Here is a 10557-nt window from a genome sequence, read left to right as displayed (position 1 = left end):
AGGAATGGATCACTGGAAGACAGAGTGATGGAAATCACTCAATCTGAACAGGAAAAAAAAAAGGAGAAAGGAAAATGAGACGTTTAAAGATCTCTTGGACAACTTCAAGTATACTAACATTTACAGTATAGGGTTCTCAGAAGAAGAGAGAGAAAAGGGGCAAAAACCATATTTGAAGACATAAAAGATGTAAACTTAACTAACGTGGGAGAGGAAACAGACCTGCAGGTCCAGAGGATCCCAAAAAGGAACAACCCAAACAGGACCACACCAAGACACGCTACATATTATAATTAAAATGGCAAAGATAAAAAGAGACTTTCTCAGGAAGATGGCGGAAGAGTAAGAAGCAGAGATCACCTTCCTCCCCACAGATACACCAGAAATACATCTACACGTGGAACAACTCCTACAGAACACCTACTGAACGCTGGCAGAAGACCTCAGACCTCCCAAAAGGCAAGAAACTCCCCACATACCTGGGTAAGGCAAAAGAAAAAAGAATAAACAGAGACAAAACAATAGGGACGGGACCTGCACCAGTGGGAGGGAGCTGTAAAGGAGGAAAGGTTTCCACACACTAGGAAGCCCCTTCATGGGCAGAGACTGCGGGTGGCGGAGGGGGAAAGCTTCAGAGCCGTGGAGGAGAGCACAGCAACAGGGGTGTGGAGGGCAAAGTGGAGAGATTCTCGCACAGAGGATCGGTGCCTATAGGGACTCACCAGCCTGAGAGGCTAGGCTGCTCACCCGTCGGGGTGGGCGGGACTGGGAGCTGAGGCTCGGGCTTCGGTCGGAGTACAGGGAGAGGACCGGGGTTGGCGGGGTAAACACAGCCTGCAGGGAATTAGTGTACCACGGCTAGCCGGGAGGGAGTCCGGGGAAAAGTCTGTACCTGCCAAAGGGGCAAGAGACTTTTTCTTCCCTCTTTGTTTCCTGGTGTACGAGGAGAGGGGATTAAGAGCACTGCTTACAGGAGCTCCAGAGACAGGCGCAAACCGCGGCTAAAAGCGTGGACACCAGAGATGGGCATGAGATGCTAAGGCTGCTGCTGCCACCACCAAGAAGCCTGTGTGTGAGCACACGTCACTATCCACACCTCCCTTCCAGGGAGGCTGTGCAGTCCGCCACTGCCAGGGTCCCGGGATCCAGGCACAACTCCCCTGGGAGAACGCACAGCGTGCCTCAGGCTAGTGCAATGTCCCGCTGCCCTCTGCCGCTGCAGGCTCGTCCTGCAACAGCAACCCTCCCTTCCCCTGGCCTGAGTGAGCCAGAGTCCCCGAAGCAGCTGCGCCTTTAACCCCGTCCTGTCTGAGCAAAGAACAGACACCCTCCGACGACCTACAGGCAGAGGCAGGGCCAAATCCAAAGCTGGGCCCCGGGAGCTGTGAGAACAAAAAAAGAGAAAGGGAAATCTCTCCCAGCAGCCTCAGAAGCAGCAGATTAAAGCTCCACAATAAACTTGATGTACCCTGCATCTGTGAAATACATGAGTAGACAACGAATCATCCCAAATTGAGGAGGTGGACTTTGAGAGCAAGATTTATTATTTTGTCCTCCTTTTGTGAGTGTGTATGTGTATGCTTCTGTGTGAGATTTTGTCTGTATAGCTTTGCTTCCACCATTTGTCCCAGGGACTTATCTGTCTGTTTTTTTGTTTGTTTTCTTTAAAAAAATTTTTTTCTTAATAATTATTTTTTATTTTAATAACTATATTTTATTTTGTCTTACTTTTTTATTTTATTTTATATTCTTTCTTTCATTCTTTCATTCCTTCCTTCCCTCCTAACTTCCTTCCTTCTTTCTTTCTTTCCTTTCTCCTTCCTTCCTTCCTTCCTTCCTCCCTCCCTCCCTCTCTCCCTCCCTCTCTCTCTCTCTCTCTCTTTCTTTCTTTCTTTCTTTCTTTCTTTCTTTCTTTCTTTCTTTCTTTCTTTCTTTCTTTCTACATTTTCTCCCTTTTTTTCTGAGCTGTGTGGATGAAAGGCTCTTGGTGCTGCAGCCAGGAGTCAGTGCTCTGCCTCTGAGGTGGGAGAGCCTACTTCAGGACACTGGTCCACAAGAGACCTCCCAGCTCCACATAATATCAAATGGCAAAAATCTCCCAGAGATCTCCATCTCAACACCAGCATCCAGCTTCACTTAAGGACCAGCAAGCTACACTGATGGACACACTATGCCAAAAAACTAGCAAGACAAGAACACAACCCCACCCATTAGCAGAGAGGCTGCTTAAAAATCATAATAGGTCAACAGACACCCCAAAACACACCACAAGATGTGGACCTGCCCACCAGAAAGACAAGATGCAGCCTCATCCACCAGAACACAGGCACTATTCCCCTCCACCAGGAAGCCTACACAACCCACTGAACCAACGTTAGCCACTGGGCACAGACCCCAAAAACAACGGGAACTATGAACCTGCAGCCTGCAAAAAGGAGATCTCGAAAAACACAGTAAGAGAAGCAAAATGAGAAGACAGAAAAACACACAGCAAATGAAGGAGCAAGATAAAAACCCACCAGACCTAACAAATAAAGAGGAAATAGGCAGTCTACCTGAAAAAGAATTCAGAATAATGATAGTAAAGATTATCCAAAATCTAGGAAATAGAATAGAGAAAATGCAAGAAACACTTAACAAGGACCTAGAAGAACTAAAGATGAAACAATCAATGATGAACAACACAATAAATGAAATTAAAAATACTGTAGATGGATCAATAACAGAATAACTGAGGCAGAAAAATGGATAAGTGACCTGTAAGGTAAAATACTGGAAATAGCTACAGCAGAGCAGAATAAAGAAACAAGAATGAAAAGAACTGAGGACAGTCTCAGAGACCTCTGGGAAAACATTAAATGCACCAACATTCGAATTATAGGGGTTCCAGAAGAAGGAGAGAAAAATAAAGGGACTGAGAAAATATTTGAAGATATTACAGTTAAAAACTTCCCTAATATGGGAAAGGAAATAGTTAATCAAGTCCAGGAAGCACAGAGAGTCCCATACAGGATAAATCCAAGGAGAAATATGCCAAGACACAAATTAATCCAACTGTCAAAAATTAAATACAGAGAAAACATATTAAAAGCAGCAAGGGAAAAACAACAAGTAACACACAGGGAACCCCCATAAGGTTAACTGCTGATCTTTCAACAGAAACTCTGCAAGACATAAGGGAGTGGCAGGACATATTTAAAGTGATGAAGGAGAAAATCCTGCAACCAAGATTACGCTACCCAGGAAGGACCTCATTCAGATATGATGGAGAAACTAAAACATTTACAGACAAGCAAAAACTAAGAGTTCAGCACCACCAAACCAGCTTTACAACAAATGCTAAAGGAACTTCTCTAGGCAAGAAATACAAGTGAAGGAAAAGAACTACAATAACAAACCCAAAACAATTAAGAAAATGGGAATAGGAACATACATATTGATAATTACCTTAAATGTAAATGGATTAACTGCTCCCACCAAAAGACACAGAGTGGTTGAATGGATACAAAAGCAAGACCCATATATATGCTGTCTACAAAAGACTCATTTCAGACCTGGCAACACATACAGACTGAAAGTGAGGGGATGGAAAAAGATATTCCATGCAAATGGATCTCAGAAGAACGTTGGAGTAGCAATTCTCATATAAGACAAAATAGACTTTAAAATAAAGACTATTAGAAGAGCCAAAGAAGGACACTACATAATGATCAAGGGATTGATCCAAGAAAATGATATAACAATTGTAAATAATTATGCACCCAACATAGGAGCACCTCAATACATAAGGCAAATACTAACAGACATAAAAGGGGAAAACCAATGTAGGGGACTTTAACACTGCACTTTCCCCAATGGACACATCATCCAAAATGAAAATAAATAAGGAAACACAAGCTTTAAATGATACATTAAACAAGATGGACTTAATTGATATTTATAGGGCACTCCATCCAAAAACAAAGGAATACACATTTTTCTCAAGTGCTCATGGATCATTCTCCAGGATGTATCATATCTTGGGTCACTAATCAAGCCTCGGTAAATTTAAGAATCTTGAAATTGTATCAAATATCTTTTCCAACAACAATGCTACGAGACTAGATATCAATTACAGGAAAAGATTTGTAAAAAATACAAACACATGGAGGCTATACAATACACTACCTAATAACGAAATGATCACTGAAGAAATCAAAGAGGAAATAAAAAAATACCTAGAAACAAATGACAATGGAGACACAACGACCCACAACCTATGGGATGCAGCAAAAGCAGTTCTAAGAGGAAAATTTATAGCAATACAAGCCCACCTTAAGAAACAGGAAACATCTCGAATAAACAACCTAACCTTGCACCTAAAGCAATTACAGAAAGAAGAACAAAAAAAAAAAAAAAAACCCAAGGCTAGCAGAAGGAGAGAAATAATAAAGATCAGATCAGAAATAAATGAAAAAGAAAAGAAGGAAACAATAGCAAAGATCAATAAAACTAAAAGATGGTTCTTTGAGAACATAAACAAAATTGATAAACTATTAGCCAGACACACCAAGAAAAAAAGGGAGAAGACTCAAATCAATAGAATTAGAAATGAAAAAGGAGAAGTAACAACAGATGTTGCAGAAATACAAAAGATAATGAGAGATTACTACAAGCAACTCTATGACAATAAAATGGATAACCTGGAAGAAATGGACAAATTCTTAAAAATGCACAACCTGCCAAGACTGAATCAGAAAGAAATAGAAAATATGAACAGACCAATCACAAGCACTGAAATTGAAACTGTGATTAAAAATCTTCCAACAAACAAAAACCCAGGCCCAGATGGCTTCACAGGCGAATTGTATGAAACATTTAGAGAAGAGCTAACACCTATCCTTCTCAAACTCTTCCAAAATATATCAGAGGGAGGAATACTCCCAAATTCATTCTACGAAGCCACCATCACCTTGATACCAAAACCACAGAAGGATGTCACAAAGAAAGAAAACTACAGGCCAATATCACTGATGAACACAGATGCAAAAATCCTCAACAAAATACTAGCAAGCAGAATCCAACAGCACATTAAAAGGATCATACACAATGATCAAGTGGGGTTTATTCCAGGAATGCAAGGATTCGTCAATATATGCAAATCAATCAATGTGATAAACCATATTAGCAAATTGAAGTAGAAAAACCATATGATCATCTCAATAGATGCAGAGAAAGCTTTCGACAAAATTCAACACCCGTTTATGATAAAAACGCTGCAGAGAGTAGGCATAGAGGGAATGCTTCTCAACGTAATAAAGGCCATATATGCAAACCCAGAGCCAACATTAACCTCAATGATGAAAAACTGAAAGCATTTCCACTAAGATCAGGAATAAGACAAGGCTACCCACTCTCACCACTCTTATTCAACATAGTTTTGGAAGTTTTAGCCACAGCAATCAGAGATGAAAAGGAAATGAAAGGAATCAAAATCAGAAAAGGAGTAAAGCTGTCACTCTTTGCAGGTGACATGATACTATACATAGAGCATCCTAAAGGTGTTACCAGAAAACTACTAGAGCTAATCAATGAATTTGGTAAAGTAGCAGGATACAAAATTAATGCACAGAAATCTCTGCATACCTATACACTAATGATGAAAAATCTGAAAGTGAAAGCAAGAAAACACTCCCATTTACCATTGCAACTTAAAGAATAAAATATCTAGGAATAAACCTACCTAAGGAGACAAAAGACCTGTATGCAGAAAATTATAAGACACTGATGAAAGAAACTAAAGATGATACAAATAGATGGAGATATATACCATGTTCTTGGATTGGAAGAATCAACATTGTGAAAATGACTCTACTACCCAAAGCAATCTACAGATTCAATGCAACCCCTATTAAACTACTACTGGCATTTTTCACAGAACCAGAACAAAACATTTCACAATTTGAATGTTAACACAAAAGACCCCGAATAGCCAAAGCAATCATGAGAATGAAAGAAGGAACTGGAGGAATCAGGCTTCCTGACTTCAGACTATACTACAAAGCTACAGTAATCAAGACAGTATGGTACTGGCACTAAAAGAGAAAGATAGATCAATGGAACAGGATAGAAAGCCCAGAGATAAACCCACACACATGTGGTCACCTTATCTTTGATAAAGGAGACAGGAATGTACAGTGAAGAAAGGACAGCCTCTTCAATAAGTGGTGCTGGGAAAACTGGACAGGTACATGTAAAAATATGAGATTAGATCACTCACTACCACCATACACAAATATAAGCTCAAAATGCATTAAGGAGCTAAATGTAAGGCCAGAAACTATCAAACTCTTAGAGGAAAACATAAGCAGAACACTCTATGACATAAATCACAGCAAGATCCTTTTTGATCCACCTCCTAGAGCAATGGAAATAAAAACAAAAATAAACAAATGGGACCTAATGAAACTTCAAAGCTTTGCACAGCAAAGGAAACAATAACAAGACCAAAAGACAACTCTCAGAATGGGAGAAAATATTTGCAAATGAAGAAACTGGCAAAGAATTAATCTCCAAAATTTATAAGCAGCTCATGAAGCTCAAGAAGATAAAAACAAACAACCCAATCCCAAAATGGGCAGAAGACCTAAATAGACGTTTCTCCAAAGAAGATATACAGACTGCCAACAAACACATGAAAGAATGCTCAACATCATTAAGCATTAGAGAAATGTAAATCAAATCTAAAATGAGATATCATCTCACACCAGTCAGAATGGCCATCATCAAAAAATCTAGAAATAATAAATGCTGGAGAGGGTGTGGAGAAAAGAGAACACTGTTGCACTGCTGGTGGGAATGTGAATTGGTACAGCCACTATGGAATTTCCTTAAAAATGTACAAATATAACTACCATATGATGCAGCAATCACATTACTGGGCATATATCCTGAGAAAACCATAATTCAAAAAGGGTCATGTACCAAAATATTCATTGCAGCTCAATTTACAATAGCCCAAGATGGAAAAAACCTAAGTGTCCATTATTGGATGAATGGATAAAGAAGATGTGGCACATATATACAATGGAATAACTCAGCCATAAAAAGAAACAAAATTGAGCTATGTTTAATGAGGTGGATAGACCTAGAGTCTGTCATACAGAATGAAGTAAGTCAGAAAGAGAAAGACAAATACTGTATGCTAGCACATATATATGGAATTTAAGAAAAAAGGTGTCATGAAGAACCTAGGGGTAAGACAGGAATAAAGACACAGACCTACTAGAGAACAGACTTGAGGATATGGGGAGGGGGAAGGGTGAGCTGTGACAAAGTGAGAGAGAGGCATGGACACATATACACTACCAAATGTAAGGTAGATAGCTAGTGGGAAGCAGCCGCATAGCACAGGGAGATCAGCTCGGTGCTTTGTGACCACCTGGAGGGGTGGGATAGGGAGGGTTGGAGGGAGGGAGACGCAAGATGGAAGAGATGTGGGAACATATGTATATGTTTACCTGATTCACTTTGTTATAAAGCAGAAAATAACACACCATTGTAAAGCAATTATACGTCAATAAAGATGTTAAAAAATAAAGTGATGAAGCAGAAAAATCTTCAACCAAGATTAATGTACCCAGCAAGCATCTCATTCAGATTTGATATAGAAATTAAAACATTTACAGACAAGCAAAAGCTGAGAGAGTTTAGCACCACCAAGCCAGCTTTACAACAAATGCTAAAAGAACTTCTCTAGGCATGAAGCACAAGAGAAGGAAAAGACCTACAAAAGCAAACCCAAAACAATTAAGAAAATAGGAATAGGAACATACATATCAATAATTACGTTAAATATAAATGGACTAAATGCTCCCACCAAAATACACAGACTGGCTGAATGGATACAAAAATAAGACCCATAAATATGTTGCCTACAAGAGACCTACTTCGGACCTAGAGACCCATACAGACTGAAAGTAAGGGGATGAAGAATGATATTCCATGCAAATGGAAACCAAAAGAAAGCTAGAGTAGCAATTCTCATATCAGACAAAATAGATTTTAAAATAAAGACTATTAGAAGAGACAAAGAAGGACACTACATAATGATCAAGGGATCGATCCAAGAAGAAGATATAACAATTGTAAATATTTATGCACCCAACATAGGAGCACCTCAATACATAAGGCAAAAGCTAACTGCCATAAAAGGGGAAATTGACAGTAACACATTATAGTCGGGGAATTTAACACTCCAGTTTCACCAATTGCCAGATCATCCAAAGTGAAAATAAACAAGGAAACACAGCTTTAAATGATACATTAAACAAGATGGACATAATTGATGTTTATAGGACATTCCATCCAAAAACAACAGAATGCACATTTTTCTCAAGTGCTCATGGAACATTATGCAGGATAAATCATATCTTGGGTCACTAATTAAGCCTTCATAAATTTAAGAAAATTGAAATTGTATCAAGTATCCTTTCCGACCACAACACTAGAGACTAGATATAAATTACAGGAAAAGATCTGTAAAAAATACAAACACATGGAGGCTAAACAATACACTACTTAATAACAAAGTGATCACTGAAGAAATCAAAGTGGAAATCAAAATATACCTAGAAACAAATGACAATGGAGACACGATGACATGAAACCTATTGGATGCATCAAAAGCAGTTCTAAGAGGGAAGTTTATAACAATACAATCCTACCTTAAGAAACAGGAAACATCTTGAATAAACAACCTAACCTTGTATCTAAAGCAAATAGAGAAAGAAGAACAAAAAAACCCCAAGGTTAGGAGAAGGAAAGAAATCATAAAGATCAGATCAGAAATAAATGAAAAAGAAATGAAGGAAACAATAGGAAACATCAATAAAACTAAAATCAGATTCTTTGAGAAGATAAAACATATTGATAAACCATTAGCCAGACTCTTCAAGAAAGAAAGGGAGAAGACTCAAATCAATAGAATTAGAAATGAAACAGGAGAAATAACCACTGACACTGCAGAGATATAAAAGATCATGAGAGATTACTACAAGCAACTCTATGACAATAAAATGGACAACCTGGAAGAAATGGACAAATTCTTAGAAATGCACAACCTGCCAAGACTGAATCAGGAATAAATAGAAAATATGAGCAGATCAATCACAAGCATTGAGATTGAAACTGTGATTAAATATCTTCCAACAAACAAAAGCCCAGGACCAGGTGGCTTCACAGGCGAATTCTATCAAACATTTAGAGAAGAGCTAACACCTGTCCTTCTCAAACTCTTCCAAAATATAGCAGAAGGAGGAACACTCCCAAACTCATTCTACGAGGTGACCATCACCCTGATACCAAAACCAGACAAGGATGTCACAATGAAAGAAAACTACAGGCCAATATCACTGATGGATATAGATGCAAATATCCTCAACAAAATACTAGCAAACAGAATCCAACAGCACATTAAAAGGATTCTTCAATATACACAAATTAATCAACAAGGATTCTTCAATATACGCAAATTAATCAACATGATACACCATATTAACAAATTGAAGGAGAAAAACCGTATGATCATCTCAATAGATGCAGAGAAATCTTTCGAAAAAATTCAACACCCATGGGCTTCCTTGTTGGTGCAGTGGTTGAGAGTCCGCCTGCCAATGCAGGGGACACGGGTTCATGCCCCAGTCTGGAAAGATCCCACATGTCACGTAGCATCTGGGCCTATGAGTCATGGCCTTGAGCCTATGTGTCTGGAGGCTGTGCTTCACAATGGGAGAGGTCACAGCAGTGAGAGGCCCACGTACAGCAAAAAAAAAAAAAAAAAAAAAAAAAAAAAAAAAAAAAAAACCCATTTATGATAAAAACCCTGCAGACCATAGGCATAGAGGGAAATTTCCTCAATATAATAAAGGCCATATATGACAAACCCACAGCGAACATCGTCCTCAATGGTGAAAAACTGAAAGCATTTCCACTAAGATCAGGAACAAGACAGGGTCCCCCACTCTCACCATGGTTATTCAACATAGTTTTGGAAGTTTCAGCCACTGTAATCAGAGAAGAAAAGGAAATAAAAGAAATCCAAATCTGAAAAGAAGAAGTAAAGCTGTCACTGTTTGCAGATGACATGATACTATACACAGAGAATCCTAAAGATGCTACCAGAAAACTACTAGAGCTAATCAATGATTTTGGTAAAGTAGCAGATACAAAATTAATGCACAGAAACCTCTGGCATTCCTATATACTAATGATGGAAAGTCTGAAAGTGAAATCAAGAAAACACTCCCATTTACCAGTGCAACAAAAAGAATAATATATCTAGGAATAAACCTTCCTAAGGAGACAAAAGACCTGTATGAAGAAAATTATAAGACACTGATGAAAGAAATTAAAGATGATGCAAATAGATGGAGAGATATACCATGTTCTTGGATTGGAAGAATCAACATTGTGAAAATGGCTCTACTACCCAAATTAGTAGAGTTTTTCCAGCATCACTTATTGAAGAGACTTTCTTTTCTCCATTGTATATTTTTGCATCCATTGTCATAGATTAGG

Source organism: Tursiops truncatus, chromosome 13, assembly GCF_011762595.2.
Source record: "Tursiops truncatus isolate mTurTru1 chromosome 13, mTurTru1.mat.Y, whole genome shotgun sequence".
In the NCBI taxonomy this organism is placed as follows: domain Eukaryota; kingdom Metazoa; phylum Chordata; class Mammalia; order Artiodactyla; family Delphinidae; genus Tursiops; species Tursiops truncatus.
This window is presented reverse-complemented; position numbering follows the sequence as displayed.